The sequence below is a fragment of the Macaca mulatta genome, chromosome 13 (assembly GCF_049350105.2).
Source record: "Macaca mulatta isolate MMU2019108-1 chromosome 13, T2T-MMU8v2.0, whole genome shotgun sequence".
NCBI classification, from domain to species: domain Eukaryota; kingdom Metazoa; phylum Chordata; class Mammalia; order Primates; family Cercopithecidae; genus Macaca; species Macaca mulatta.
The window spans coordinates 40,113,751-40,128,427 of NC_133418.1; the positions used below are offsets into that span (position 1 = coordinate 40,113,751).

At 41.7% G+C, this 14,677-nt stretch overlaps 1 long non-coding RNA gene across 1 annotated transcript; it reads right to left on the reverse strand.

Annotated features, from left to right (window-relative positions):
• Nucleotides 1-6,287: 6,287 nt before the first annotated feature.
• LOC144333725 (uncharacterized) lies at nucleotides 6,288-10,716 on the reverse strand. The gene is made up of 3 exons (XR_013402675.1): nucleotides 10,491-10,716; nucleotides 9,865-9,954; nucleotides 6,288-6,571 (listed from the first exon to the last, which is right to left on the reverse strand). It is a non-coding gene; the product is annotated as an uncharacterized LOC144333725 (long non-coding RNA).
• Nucleotides 10,717-14,677: the final 3,961 nt, after the last annotated feature.

Sequence of the window (14,677 nt, forward strand, 5' to 3'; positions counted from 1 at the left end):
TGCATCTTGCCTCATCCCTTTGGACAAGACCCCTTGGATTTTGATGATGTCTCAGGTCACCTTCAACTTTGCTGGTCTGGTCAGTTTTCCATAATCCCCACACTAGGGTCATTCTAACTTGATAGCATCGTGCAATTATCAAGCTCTTTATGATATCTGACTTCATTTTTAAGTAGCTTAAAATTTTTTACCATAGTAAATTTTTATCAAAATCAAACAATTAAAGTTAAAAGAAAAACAAAACAAAAACCAAACATAAAATAGCCGTTTCCTGATCCACTTCTCCCTAAACTCTATTGAATCAAACACTAGCTCTTGGTTTATAAAATTTCATCATTTTTCACCTTTTATTGGCTTATTATGAAGATGAGGATTTAGCATACTTATATAATCCAACATCCTTGCTCCCCCTCCTGTTTTCCACGTGAAATTATACAAAAATGTTTAGATAAAACCATATTAAATGTTTTCCTAATTTTTCACCTAGCATTTTGTGCTTACATTTCCTTTCTCGTTCAGAATGTTTTGCTTTCTAGAATTAATACTTAACTCATTTTTTTCCTTACTTGAATGTTTGTCTGTGTTCCTATCACTATTTTCAAACTTCCCAACACCAATGACTGTTATTTCTCAACCAGGCAGAAGCATCAGCTTTTCATTATTCTTGGGGACGCTCCTTCAGGAGTTCTCTCTCCTCTTCCAGGCTGTGCTCTGGGCATTCTGTACAGCTGGTTTCCTGGCCCTTCTCTTCACCTGTCTCCCGGGATGTATCTCTTATTTCCTGCCTCCCCTCTCTTTCTCTTCTTTGGTTATATCCTGATTTCAGTAGAGCACCACCAGTAGCTTCTTGAGAAAGCATGTGTGAGCAATATTTTTTGACACCCTGAAAGCCTTAATATGTATTACTCTTTCTTCACACTTTAATTGGTAATTTGGCTGAATGTAGAATGTTGGGATGCAACTTTTCATTCCAAATTTGAAACTGTTGCTGCACTGACTTCCGGCTTTGATGTTGTTGAGATATCTGATGACATTCATATTTCCAGTCTTTTTTTCTTCTGTGAACTAGGTATTTATAATGTGAAGATTTTAGTATCTTCTCTTTATCCCACATGCTCTGAAAATTTGCAGTAGTGTGACATGGTATGGGCAACCTCTTTATTCATTGTGCTATACATTCAGGTGTCATAAAGAGCCACCAGACTATTTTAATCTGAAAACCTATGTTTCTCGGTTAAAGGAATATTTTGGGCATCAATATTTCGATAATTTCATTCTCTTTATTTTACTCTGTTCTCTCTCTTCTCTTTTTTTGGAACTCTGTTATACTGTGGCTTCTTGGACTGACTGACACTCAAATTTCCCTTTTACTTACTACTGTTTTATCTCTGTCTTTTTGTTCTGAGAGATTCTCTTGACTTTGTATCCCAAACTTTCTATCGATTTTTTTTCTGTTGAATTTTTTATTTCAAATATCGTATTGTCCAATTTTAAGAGTTCTAATTTGTTTTCTATTCCCTAAAAAAATGACATCTTGTTATTTTGCCAAGGATGAATATTTCTGCTTCTCTAAAGATATTATCTCTGTACAAAGTTTTCTTCTCTATCCATTGTCTTGATTTCCTCTGAGTTTTTTATTAATTTGTTTTAGTCTTGTTTTTTCTCACTGGAGGCTTAATTTTAGCATTTTTTTTGTCTGTTGATACTTGAGAATATTACATTAGAGCTGACTGGTCACTCTTTTTAGGTAGAGGCAGAGCTTGTCAATTATAATGTGCTAGTTGGGGATCCAGCTGTTTGTGGGAGAATCCTGAGTGTCAGAATCAAGAGATTGTGGATATATTCAGTTTCCCCATCTAAGAATCCTCCAGTTTCCTGCCTGGAAAGGTGGTAGTGGGAGAGGTATGTCCCTAAGCTGCCAGTATTTTTAAATCCAGAGAGTCAGGGAACCTGGAACCTCCTTGTTCTGTATGTAGACTCACTCATACACTTGTTTTCAGATGTGTCCCTCTCCCTACCATCTGCCGCAATCCTGGGCTAAACTTTCTCTGTATCCTTTTCTTTGTTGAATAAATCTCTAGTTTACTGCCAAGGCAGGAGAAGAAACTTGAGAATTTAACTACTTTCTTAACAGACTTTAAACAAATTCTCCTGATGCAGTCCAGTTCCTCGTGCCTGTTGTGTGGCTGCCTCTGATTTCTGAGTTTTCCATGGATCTGAGGCCCACCTGGCTGGTTTCTCACTGGATCACTTCTGCAGGCCCTTGCTGTTCAGCTTCATCCGCTCTGACAGTTTTATTTGATGTTTTCTAGTCCTGCATAACTGACATTTCTTGTCCACTGTTGATCCTTTCTTCCCTCTTTTTCCTTGTGGAGATGACACACACATACACGTTGATTTTTAGTAGAGTGTTTAGAGAGAACAGAGATAAACATGTGCTCAATATACCATGTTTAACCAGAAGTAGTAATTTTTCATCTAAATGAGAGCTTGCTGAGCATAGTTTAAATTTTCCTTGCTGAGTCTTAGCCACCCTCATGAATATTAATTGCAGCATGTGAAACAATCATTAGGAGGCTCTCCCAGATCACTGTACTTACACAAATTTTATCTGCTTTTTGTAAGTATTGTTTTCATTCATTCATTCATCCGACATGTTTTGTGCACATACTATGTGCCTGACACTGCGTATGTAGCAGTGAACCAGACAAAGTCCCTGCCTTTTTGAAGTTTTCTATCTATTTTTTTTTTTCCTCTACGGCCATTTACTTATTATTGTCAGTGTTTTTGCCTGCTTTTTTTTTTTTTTTTTTTATTTGCCTCTTCTGGTGTGTTATGAGCCTTGTGAATAAGGAAATCAAATTCATTAGGCCAGCATATGAAGGAAGAATAACTTCATGCTGAGTATGGACCTATGAGATTCTGGGATGCTTAATATGCATGGACTTTGTAATATTATGCTTTTCATGGATCTTTTCTCTTTCCTTTTTTTGCACCCTAGTTTTGATTCATGGTTGTATTTTTGATAGTTAAAATAGTCAGAAAAAGGGCTTCTAAGTATAGAATTTGTTTAGGATCAAAGGATTTTAGAGCTGAAAGAGATCTTTGAGGACACACAATAAATCGTTTTCATTTTATAGCTGTAGCAGTTTGTGCCTAGAGAGGTGAAAAGAATTGCTGTAGGTCACACAGCTAGTGATTTACCGATCCAAGGCTAGAACCCAGGCCCTTGGGGTTTTGTGCTAAAACATGCTTTGATTTATATCTTAAGAAGCATGCATGGAAAAAATAGCAGCCAGTTTAGGTGATGGGAAGTTATAGCGGAGATGGGGTTGCCTTTTCTGAAGGCAGTGGGTCTCATTAGATTGCCAGGGCATCTGCAGCTTGAGCTATCCCAAGACCTGAGCAGGAAGGGCTTTAATATCTGCACCCTTCTTATGTGTAATGTGGCTACATTCCCCCTTCAGTCTAACTGGAAAAGGGGCTTGAATTTACAGTGTGCATGATCTTTATGTGTTTTCTGCTGATCACTGCTTAACAAGGTATTCCACAGAAGAGGTTTGTTAGTTTTAATAGCCCTTAAATTACTTATGGCAATTACCTGCATCACTTTCAACTCCATGGAGGTTATTAAAATGCTCTCATGGCAGCAGTAAAGAAATATAAAAATAGGTAAAGATGAAATTATGCCTGCTCTCTAGGCATCTGCTTGAAATGCATTTGCATTGCTTTTATACAGGGGGATACATTTAGTTCAAGACAAATATCCTAACTCTGAGGATGGATCAACTTAAAAGCAGATATGTATCATCTTAAAAATTATTTTCACACTCCACCAATTTTATTCCAGTGCTGTCTTCACAGAGGTAACTGGAAAATATTTTGCTTAAGATTTAATAAGCATTTGTTGAGACTCAAACATATGTCAGGTACTATACCAGGTAATGTCACATATGCTATTTTGTTTGAGACTCAAAGAACCTCTGTGATATTACACCTATTTTATAGATAAGGAAACTTAGATTTATAGAAGCAAAGTGATAATCATAACATCACATGGCTGGTAACGGCTAGTAAGTATAACAGAGGGGGATTCAAATTCAACTTCAATTCCAGCATGATTTGTAATATCCCACAAGTGCTGCCTACTAATGAGATGGCCTTACCTGTAAACAGAAATGCTTCTGTAGTATTTTTTTGCAGAATTCAGGGGACATTTTATGTCTCATGAGTCCCATCTGATCACTTAAATGCTATCATTTCTTGTATTTCTGTGGGCTAAAGTGCTCTCTCTGGGATTCTTTTCTTAAAACCTAAGGCTGGATAAAGCTTTACATAGGTCTTTAACCCCCAGTGCCCTGCTACTCAAAGTGTGGCCCATGGCCCAGCAGCATCAGCATCTTCTGGAACATCTTAAAAAGTAGAATCTTAGTCTCCACCCCAGACCTACTCAGTCAGAATCTACATTTTAACAAGATCCCCGGGTACATATGCATATTAATATGTGAGAAGCACTGCCGTAATGTGAGAGAGTCTGCCAGAGGCTTCTTTTCCTGTTGAGGGTATTGACCACTGGGAAAGTGGGGTGAGAGGAAGAGGGAGGACTTCTATGCAGAGCTGGAGAACCCTGCTATATAGAAGGCATTGCACGTGAATCTCACCCACATCCCAGGCCTGTCCAGGACCTGCCCCAGGTAATTAACCGCAAGAGGGAAGTAGTGCATCTGCATGCTGAGATGAATTTCTCATGATGCATATTATGATTTTCCTTACAGATGACCCACAGCATTTTTATGTGAAATGAGTGGATGCGTGTTTCTGCTTTCTATGGTAAAGGTAACCGTCCCAAACCATGCCTCCCTAACCTTTATTTTTCATCCTGTTCCTTTTCTGATCTTCCATCTCTCTCTCTGACTTATTTCTGAGCATCATTCTCCAGGGGTCTCATAGTGCTTCTAACTTAAAATCCTTAACACCAAATACATTCCCTTTCTCTCCTCTTCTATCTGTGGTTAATAGTGACACTGATTTTTGAATTAATCTGGTCAATCATTCTACATAGAGTTATGAAGCAACTGCTATGAATTGATCCCTGTTGATGGTTCTGTTCTTAAGGAGCTCCACTCTAATAGGGCAGGTGAACTTGTAAACACAGAATTTCAGAAAAATGTGCTAAGTGTTCTGTTAGGGCAGTGCTGTCATTCAGCAGCCTCTAGTCACATATGGCTGCTGAGTGCTGGAAATGTGCCTAGTCTGAACTGAGATGTGCTCCAAGTGTAAAACACACACCGTACTCTGAAGACTTAGAATGAAAAAAGAATGTAATATATATATTAAGAGACAAGGTCTTACCCTGTCCTCCAGGCTGTAATGCAGTAGCACGATCATAGCTCACTGTAATGTTGAACTCCTAAGCTCAAGATCCTCCTTCCTCAGCCTCTTGACTAGACTAGCTGGGACCACAGACGAATGCCGCTATCCACAGCCAATTTATTTTTCAATTTTTTGGTAGAGATGGGGTCTTGCTATGTTGCCCAGGCCGGTCTGTAACTCAAAGACTCAAGTAATCATTCTGCCTTGGCCTCCCAAAGCACTGGGATTACAGGCACGAGCCACCACACCTGGCCTAAAATATTAATGTTTTGAAATGTTGACTACATATTAAATTGATACTATTTTGGATATATTGAGTTAAATACAATGTATTAAAATTAGGTTCATCTGATTCTTTGTACTTTTTAAAATGTAGTTACAAGAAAATTCAAAATTGCTTGTGGCTAACATCATATTTTTATTGAGCAGTGCTCCATTGCTGGTTTGGGAGCACAGTGAAATCACAGAGTCAGGGAAGACTTCAAAGGAGGATGGAGGGGAAATACAAGCTTTCCAGGCAAAGGAGAGAATTCTCTGTGGCTTTAGCTATTAGGAAAACAGGTGAGCTGAATTAAAGGAAATTAACAGGACTATTGCTTTTTCATTACTAACAACCATATCACCAGTGAGGTCCAGCCAGAGAACAAGAACATATCTCGTCCTGCAGTTCTATTATTGAATGGAGCCCTGCCTGGTTGTGTGGGGCTTTCTGAAGAATCACCCCATCTTTCCTTCAGTCCCTTTCAGGCTGCTGTGAGACAGTGAAATAAAATTCATTTTTAGCTCCAGATAAAGGGTTAAAGATGGTTCAAGGTTTTTCTGTTGACGTTCTGTTTTCCCTTCTAAATGGTGACTTAAAGTCAATCAAATGGCAAAAGGCAAAAATTGCTGATTCTTGAGGCTTTGGCACGGGGGAGGCTGGAGCTTTCTCTCCCTCTTCCTCTCTTCCTCTCATTTTTGTCCCTTAGATAAAATCTGGCACTTGAGAGCCCACATTTATCCTGCGACTGATGTGAGATGGCACATTTATACCACGTGGGAATCTTCTACCCCACATCCAAAACAATGAGAACCGTGGGCTCCGCAGCTGCGAGAGGCCATGCTCTCAGCTGGGCAGCATCTGCCCTCTGTAGCCTGCGGGTCTTTTCATCTGTCTTCTGTTTTGGAAAACACAGGCTTCTGCTGGGAGTCCTGAGATCTACAAAAGAGAAAAGGATGAGACAGGAGCTAGAGACCTAGGTAAAATCCCAACTGATGTACCCTGGATTCATCTTTCAGCTTTAGAGAGAGCCTCTAGGGGAAGATAACGAGATTTTATCTGTGGGCTCTGAGCTGGCTCTGGACAAAATGTGAGGTTTACTCACTAAATATGGATCAAATTATTTCCCTCTGCCAGGCACTGCTTGGAGTGTGAGGAAAGGAAGAGAAACCCGACTGTCCTGTATGATAGCAATTTTTATTCCTATTTTATGGATGACAAAACTGAGGTCAAATGCCTTGCCTGCACCACACATAAATGCTAAGTATGTGAGATTATGTGTGTGCTGAGTAGCTGAATTTAAGCATTGTACGCTGAATTTAATCATTGTACATATATTGTGACTTCACATTGTACCCCATAAAGATACATAATTATTATTTGTCAATTAAAAATTTAAAAATATAAATGTCTTGCTTCATTTGGTCTTAAAACCCAGGTCACTTGCCAGGGGTTTGTGGTTTTGTCCTCTGCAAGGTCATAGGAGCTCCCTGCTCCCCTTTGCCTGCTGTCTCCACTCCCACGCTGTTGACACCCCTGGGTGAAGATTTCTTAGCCCAAGAGAAGCAGTTTGGAGCGGCTGCAAGCATCCGCCTTCCCTCTGAGATGGGGAGAGGCAGCCTGGGCGGGCTCTAAACTCCCAGTGTGTGTTTTGAGGCGTCAGGAGTCGGGGGTCAGGTGTTGAGTAAGCACATCCTGCCATGTCTGCCTGACACAGGGCACAGATGGCTGCTTTTTAAGGTAAAGCTAGCGGGGAAACAGCTGACAACAGAACTCTCTTTATTTTGATTCTTCTTTCTTCTGTGACTTAGTGTGTCTGAGACTGGCTGCAAATATGTTTCTCAGATAAAGTAAAATTTTCCTCTACTTTATCAGATAATGCACCATCATCCCCAGCCCACAAAGCCAAACGAGTGCCCCAAGAGTACACATTTTGGGCTGGGTATGGTGGCTCATGCCTGTAATCCCAACACTTTGGGAGGCCGAGGTGGGCTGATGGCCTAAAGTCAGGAGTTTGGGACCAGCCTGGCCAACATGGTGAAACGCTGTCTCTACAAAAAAAAAAAAAAAAAAAAAAAAAAAAAAAAAAAAAAATTAGCCGGGCTTCGTGGCAGGCACTTGTAATCCCAGCTACTCAGGAGGTTGAGGCAGGAGAATCTCTTGAACCCAGGAGGCGGAGGTTGCAGTGAGTCGAGATCGCACCATTGAACTCCAGCCTGGGCAACAAGAGTGAAGACTTTGTCTCCAAAAAAAAAATAAAAATAAAGAGTACACATTTCTTCTTAGTTCTGGTTGCCATGTATATGTATGAAACACTGAAAACCACTTTTGAGTACCAAATTGTGAAAACATCAGACTTTGTATGTAGAATAAGTTGATATCATTTTGGTTGATAAATATTTGTCAAGCATGTGAGGTATTTTTGTTGAAACCCTCTGGCTGGCTGATCTCTCCTTGCTACTCCTTCAGACACGCCAGGGTTTAATGGCTGAAGACCTAAACACTGTGTCAAAGGCAGGTATGAAAGAAGTGAGGAATTTAACCTGTCATAGCACCAAAGAGAAAAGACAGCTGGGGAGGGCTTTAGAAATCTTCCATCCAGGCTTTGTTGGACAGATGTGGAAACTGAGGCCAGAAGGGACGTGGCAGAGTAACCTAGCTTGTGGGGGGCAGGGTTAGGCTGGGAACTAGGACGGTTGATGGCTGGTCTAGCCTAGCCTCTTTCAGGGATCGCACGGTGAAGGGCTGCCTCTCAAGAGTTTATGACTGTTAGGAGCAGAGAATACAAAAGTCCTGTGGTCCCTTCCCTTCACCAGTGCTTTCTCCAGGCTAGAAAAACTATGATGTCAGAAGGAGCTCATAAGCCCTGTGTGAAGATTTGCCATTCAGCTCCTCACTCTGGCCTAGAGAGGTTTTGTTATGCCAGACAGGGGCTCTGAACATCTCTGTCTGTCAGTGAGTGAGAGGCCTATTGGACTTGCTGGCTTCATCAAGCAAGGTGTGGAGAGATGTCAAGAGACCCTTCGGAGGATCCAAATCAATACTAGGCATGAAAACAAAGCTGGCTTTGAAGCCCCTGAGTTAACAAAGGAAAGTTTCTTTGCGCTTAGACAAGTTAGAACCACACAAAAATGGTCAAAAGTGTTTTAGGATCTTTTCCCCCACCTTGGATAGTTTTGGCTTTGAGAAGAGACTTTTCCCATGGTGCAACTGGGCAACTAGGATCTACATAAGGAGGAAAAGTAAGAGTATAAGGTAAATGAGGAGTTTGTCTTGTGTTGGTTGATAATCTACAAAGCTTCCACTCACCTTCTGTCCCAGCACCCAGGACTCATATTCCTCTCTGACGGCTCACTGCTACCAAACCAAGCCACTTTCCTGCACATCAGTCCTCATTCTGCAACTTTGCTTCTCTCCCCCAAACTTATATGCACCATGTTCACACACTCCCTAACCCCTTATTCCTTCAAGGCCTTGCTTGAAGTGCTTCATGCCGGTTAAGTAGCTAGTGCTGTACAAGTTTATAGTTTTGGATAAAAATACTTTGCCCTAGGAGGCAATGTATTTGCCTCTTAGTCACAGACTAATGCTCTGTGATTTTGGACAAGCCATTTAGTATCTTGGAGCTTCCATTTTTCTTATCAGTGAATAAGTGATGTTTGCTCTACCAATGCAAGAGGATTGTTGCAAGATTTAAAACCCATGTGAATTAATGAATGTAAAAAAGACCTTGGTCAAACTGTTGCATGCTTTATAATAAGTGAGACAGCACGATTAAATGCCTTAAGTCAATTTTCAAGGCTTATGTCTGGTTAAGGGGTAGATAATTGTTGGTAGATAACCCCCCACCCCCAGATTCACCTGCAAAACTTACATTCCTCCACCTGTGTCTGTTTTGCCCCACTCCTTTGTTTAACCCCTTCCTTGTCTTAGCTTTCTTCTAGAGAGTGTAAGGGGTGCCCCTAGTGACTTAACCTCTTATGCATATTACATTGAGGCAAATCTGAAATGAGTCTCTGCAGAAGGAGAACAAATGCCAGCCCCTGGAGAAGGACCAGCATGCTTTGCTTTTTATTCCTTTCAGGGTTCTGACTGCCGGATTGCATAGTCTAGCGAGGAGATGCTGAGTGCAACTTTTCCTGTTTCTCAGAATTGGTGCCTGGGCGCCCAAAAATGAGGCTGAAAAGGCCCCAAATAACCCATGTTCTAAAAAGAGAAGCCAAAAAATGCACCTGTTTCCCGGCTCAGCCTTCCTGGTCTGTGGTTGCCATCCCGGGTGTCATCCTCACTCTCCACTCTGCCTTCTGGTTCATTGTTCATCGCTGTAAGGGATGAGAACGCGAGGAGGGGAGAGAGTTAATGCTATCGTGAACCTCAGGACTGAGGTGCTCCTGGAAAGAGGTGTTTCCTACTATCCCTGAAAAAAATATATAGTTTGGATTTGTACCCACCCCCACCATCGAGCTGTCAACCCCCCTCATTAAGACACTTGTACCAGGGAAAAGGAGTGACGGGAATAAAAGACAAGAGCAACTTGAGTCTTCGTTTCACTGTTCACATCTCTCTGTCCTGCTTCTTTCCTCACCGAAGTGCTGGGTTTCTCTTCCAAACCAGCTACAATGAGCAGTCTTCATTAGGAAATGGGACTATGGTCCCAACATGGGACTATTGGGGACCCTCTAATAGCCTTGTCCTTGACACACATGACTTTGGCCACCTCAGTAGCAAGAGGCATCTGAAGGGATATGCTCGAGATCCCTGGAGTCCTCAGAAATGTCTACAGGCAGGTGTCCTGGGGTCCTGCATAGAAGGGCACTGGCCAGGCCCTGAGTGAGCTCAGCTGGGCCTCCAGACTCACCTGCGATCACAGCCAGGTCGCTCTCCTGGTGCTGATCCCAGCTCCTTTCTGTCATTCTGTAGCCCTCCGGATTTGGGTGTCCTTCGGACTGTCCTGTTGGGAAGCCTTCATCATAGTCCTCACATCGACTGAGCAGCCTGAGCAGGCACCACGTCTGGCTCCTTTTCTTAATGCTCAGCTACTGGATTGTAGTCCCAGAAACGCCACTTTGGCAAGGTTAGACTGCAACGTGTGAGGCGAACGAAGGCCACAAGGTGGCAGCAGAGGATTACCCACTTGCTAGTGGAGTTGGGAGGCTCCATGGGGGTAGGGAAATGGATTTCCTTACCACAGGGCAGGTTGGAAAGCAAGTGAACCAACATTTTAGAGGACTAGGAGATCAATAGGAACAGGTACAGAAAGATTCCAGGAGGGTGTTGAGGTAGGACTTGAATAGAAAGACTAATAATCATGTATTAAATGTTTGTTATGAAGCAGGCAATGCTCTTAGCACTTACACATTACATGATCCATTTCTTAGAACAACCCTGCAATTATTCCTATTCTGCTTGTGAGAAAATAGAGACTCAGATTGATTGAGTTACTGGCCCAAGTTCACAAAGCTATTAATCAATGGAATTAGGGACAAAACCCACATCTGACAGACTGTAAAGCCTGAGTTTTGAACCTCTATGTTAAACAGTGCAAGCATCAGGATAGACTAGTGGTTCTCAAAGTGTGGTCCTGGAACCCCCTGGGATTGGCATCACCTGGTGACTTGTTATAATGCACATTCTTGGCCAGGCGCAGTGGCTCACACTTGTAATTACAGCATTTCAGGAGGCCGAGGTGGGCAGATGACTTGAGGTCAGGAATTTGAGACCGGCCTGGCCAATATGGCGAAACCCTGTCTCTACTAAAAACACAAAAATTAGCTGAACATGGTGGCATATGCCTGTAGTATCAGCTACATGGGAGGCTGAAGCAGGAGAATTGCTTGAACCCAGAAGGCAGAGGTTGTAGTGAGCTGAGATTGTGCCACTGCACTCCAGCCTGGGTGATAGAGTGAGACTCCATCTTTAAAAAAATAAAATAAAAATAAAAAAATAAAAATAATAATAAATGCAAATTCCCAAACCTACTGAATCAGAAACCCTGGGGTGGGGCTCAGCAATCTGTGTGTGTGTGTTTTAATTTTAAATCTATATTTTAGTAGAGACAGGGTCTTGCTATGTTGCCCAGGTTGGTTCCCAACTCCTGGCTTGAAGTGATCCACATTGGCCTGCGAAAGTGCTGGAATTACAGATGTGAACCACCCTGCCTGGCCCCAGTCTGTGTTTTTAAAAGCCCTCTGCCAGGATTCTGATGCTGCTCCAGTTTGACAAGCACTGGGATAGATAGTATTCCAGCCTGTCAAATGCTGAGCTGTGGATTTGCCTAGGAGCATTGCCTGTCATGGTGCAGTCACCTCTGATGGAGCTGGAACTGCCCCACCCTTGACCTTGACATCAGGCCAGCTGGCCCCAAAGGTAAGGAAGTGGTTCACTCCAATTCTACCCCTTACCTGCTGGCATTTTTCTCCCTCTTTAGCTGTAGGTGGGGGAGGAAAGTCTTTGTGGGAACTGGAACTTTTCTCTTCATTAACATGACAAACAGGCTACCTCTATCAAGGACAGCCCGGTGAGACTGGCCTGGAATTTAGAATCTCCTTATAAATAAAGTGTCAGCTTTAAGCATTAATGAAAGACATGAGATCTTTATGGTGCCATTCATTTCTGATCTTGCCAATTTGGTAGCTAAAAATGACTGCTATCTTTGTCCAAGCCACTAATTATACAACTCTGTACTGATGTGTGCTAGTTCAGGTTCTTAGCAAAAATGGTTATTCCTCTAGAAATATTATATAACATTTAAGACTGGAAGGAAAGATTCCAAATAATTAATCTCTGTATTTTCGCTAAGAATTTTGGAGTGATTTTAAGTTGTTTCTTTGTGCTTTAAGAAATTTTTGTTTTTAACTTTGAAGTGTGTGCGCATTTTTCAGTAAGAGAAGAAAACGATGCTGTTTTATAAACAAGTCTTTTATTCTGGGAGATGAACCCATCAGAATGAAAGTTATGTGCCTGAAATTCCTGATGATTTGACAAGGGAAGACTGTTTGAAGCTTTTGTATAGTCATTTAAAGAAAAAGAAAACTCATTAATTTTCAGCTTATTTATTTTGATGTTTGTGATTATATCCACAGGATATAGGAGGTATTTTTTTTTTTCTGAGGTTACAAAAGGATATTAAGAACAAGGCAATGTTTAGGAGAGCAGATTGTTTAAATGGAGTTTGAACTACCTTTGACATTCTCATGTAGATGCTAACACTGATGAGCTTATTACAAATTTTTTCTTACATATTCATTCGTCAGATTATAGATTATGCATCTCTCTACATTAACACCTATCTGTAGCTTTAAAATCAGACTGTGGGATATAATAGTATACCCAGTGAGCTCTAATCGTTTGTGACTGTTAATTCAGACACATGCAGAAATGACACGTTTGGGAATCCTCTTTCTCGGGTGAATCCCAGAAGACCTTCAATGGCTTGGATATCTAAGGTTGCAGACGTGAAGCAACAAGATCTGTTTAAGTGATCGTCTCTCACAGGATGGGCTTTCGGATACTTCAAAAATGTATGGAAGCCAAGTAGCCTTGGGGAGGTAAAGATCTCCTAAGAGCGAACTCCTCATTAGCAAAGGACCCTTCTGATGTAGAGAAACTAAGACCTTTGGGTGCCCCTAAAAGGCAAGCTGGTTCTCGGTCTCCATCAGATCTCAGATAAGCTTCTGAGGATGGGGCCACAGCAGCAGCAGTGGTAGCAAATGCCAGCTGATCCCCACGGACTGAGCTGTGGAGGACCCCCCCAGCCTTACTAGAAAGGAAAGTGACTCTTCTGAAGCTGGGGGGACACAGCAGGAGCACCATCTGGCAGAGCCCCTCCTCTGCAGGGCTGCATGCAGACAGGCCTGAGAATGAAAGATGTGTATTATGCATCTTATCTCACTTATACATTTGTCCCTTGCTTGTCTTCCCCATTAGAATTGTTAAAAAGGAAAAATCTCAAGTTTAAATTTATCCGAGTTTGTATAAGCAAAAAACCCCAAAAAACAACAAAAAAAATGATTAGTGAAATGAATCTGGCAGCCCCCAGAACCAGAACAGTGTCAAAGAGCTTCTGTGTGCCACGTGATCAGACAGCAGTATTTATGGACAGAAAGGGGAAGTTGTGTAAAAAGAACAACTTATTATAGCTCAGCATTTTGTCTTACTTGAATCAACTGACCACCTACCATTGACTGAAGTTCAGCTGTTTGTTACATGAGTATACTCCTAATTTGTTTCATTTAGTATGAATTACCATATATTGGTTTGATCTGTTGGGCTAGGAACCCAATGCAAATCAATGGCATGCTACAAATTTTATTTTTATTATTATTTTTAAAGATGGGGTCTCACTATATTGCTCAGGCTGGTCTTGAACTCCTGAACTCAAGTGATCCTCCCACCTCGGCCTCCCAAATTGTTGGGATTACAGGTGTGAGCCACTGTGCCTGACTAAATTGTATTTTAATAGAATAGACGCTTCCTAAAAGCCAGACCTTGTCTCTCAACTTCAAGGTGTACCCTCAGCATCTAAAACATAGTAGACAATAAATATGCAGTGAATGAATAGGTGAAGGCTCCCACAAACTCTAAGTTTATGGTATTTGTTGACACTTTCATTAAGTTATGGTATTTTTCTAATTCCAGCAATTCTTTGCTTTTCAGCAACTGCACACAAGAACTCCACTAACCAAAGTGCCAGTAGGTAACCTTGAAGATGATGCTGAGAAATAGTTTTCTTGACACAAGAACCCTGTGGACTCTTGACATCTAAGAACCTTAAGACGGTGGTTTTCACACTTATTTCTGCGGCAACAGAGCCCGTTCTTTTCTGGAAACCTGAGGCAGAGGCCCACAATAGAAACAAGACAAAAGCAGAGATGCTCAGGTTCAAGCTGGGATATGTGACTCTGAGCCTGGCCTGCTCAGATCTCACCCTCCTTCCTTTCCTCCAAGAAATCCCAGAACACTTTCCTGCAACACTAGAATAGTGGTTCTCACCCTTGGCTGCACAGTCATCTCCTGGAAAGGCATAATTTCAGCCCATGAGACCAA